Source organism: Helianthus annuus, chromosome 1 (assembly GCF_002127325.2).
Source record: "Helianthus annuus cultivar XRQ/B chromosome 1, HanXRQr2.0-SUNRISE, whole genome shotgun sequence".
Lineage (NCBI taxonomy): Eukaryota > Viridiplantae > Streptophyta > Magnoliopsida > Asterales > Asteraceae > Helianthus > Helianthus annuus.
Window position 1 is genome coordinate 77,570,675 of NC_035433.2, and position 1,516 is coordinate 77,572,190.

The 1,516-nt window shown below is 37.3% G+C and overlaps 1 long non-coding RNA gene across 1 annotated transcript; it reads left to right on the forward strand.

Annotated features, from left to right (window-relative positions):
• The first annotated feature begins 245 nt into the window (after positions 1-245).
• On the forward strand, positions 246-1,054 carry LOC110937309. Its single transcript, XR_002590695.2, has 4 exons — positions 246-383; positions 493-549; positions 605-689; positions 775-1,054. It is a non-coding gene; the product is annotated as an uncharacterized LOC110937309 (long non-coding RNA).
• Positions 1,055-1,516: the final 462 nt, after the last annotated feature.

Here is a 1,516-nt window from a genome sequence, read left to right on the forward strand (position 1 = left end):
TAAATTATGTTGTATTTGTGTTTATTGGTTTTCGATAATGACATTCGCTTTCTTAATTTTGGTGCATTCTTTTGTTTTAAAAGTTTCATAGCTTATGTAGTGAAATTGATGGAACTTGTGGCTTCAAATGAAGAACAAAAGGTATATGAATGTTTATCTATGTCTATTGGCCAATGAGTATATAAAAAGAAGCAAAAGGTCTCGAGTCTTCGAAGTTATATTGTTGGAGACGATATTGTTTTCATTTTTCGATGACAGCAAATTTGATTAAGAGGAAAATCGAAGCTGGAGTTTACTGCAGGATAATCGAAACAAGAGTTGGATTGTTGGAGATAGGTGTTTACTGGCTTCTTCAGCAGCCATGGCGATAGGAATGTTTTTAAGTAAGTTTTTTTTATCTTTTTTCGCATTTCATCTATATATTTTTAACTATGTATAGAAATGCAATACTTTATATTATTTTATTGTTAGTAACAAATCAAATTTATGCAGATAGCAAGAAAAGGTTTGGATGCGGCTGCACATGATCAACAAAGCATGAAGGGACTGGTATGTAAACTGTATATGTTTACCATTTTTATCTTGCAATTGATAACGAGTTTAGACATTTGGATTGTGATTTATCTTGCAACTGGAAAATTCGAAATTGGGTTGCTGTGGAGTCAGTTATTCAGCATCCGGTCCCACAGGTACGCGCATTCCAAATAATTCCAATGTACGTGCAGCCCGATTATCTTTTACATAACTTGATTCGTTATGATTGACCGACCACAGGGCCATGTGAAGCGGAGAGTGTCATCAGGTGGGAAATATGTCTCAGTGAACCTTGGACCTGTTCGAGTCGTTTCTAGGGAACAGGTTATTTTCTTATCTGTCCATTTGTTTAACAAGTCAAACGGGTCGAAAGTCAGAGAAAGTATAATTATAAAGCATACATCCTACTAAGCTGTTAAACGGGTCCTGTGCACGGGTGGGCGGGTTGAACCCGAACAGGACACAAAACCAAAAAAGTGCGGCACATGACCCCGAACAGACGTACACGACAAATCTATTCACAGGTTGACACGAACACGAGTACACGACAAATTAAGATTCTTATATTTATATTCCTTACCCCATGTAAGCTCAAAGTATCGAAAATTATATAAAGATCTGAAAACAATGGTGGGAACAGCTAACGGCAGCAGAACTCCAATCACACCATGCCAAGCCTTTTCGGTTGTTAATGGCGGTCAAGATCCGGGTCTGCAGTCCGGACGCGGAAGCATTGCCGGGTCGGATTGTGGAGGGATGGAGTTTACTAGAGAAGAAGTTGATGCACTGTTGAATACTAAGATCAGAACCAAAGATAAGTTCAATCTCAAGGTGGGTATTAATTTTAATTTGAAGGGTATTTTTTGCAGTGTTATGATGATAATTTTTGTAGGTTTTTAGGAAAAAAGTGAGATGATGATGGATTATATTAAAAAGCTTTAGAATGTGTGTAAGATGGTATCAAGAATTTGAAGGGGGGATT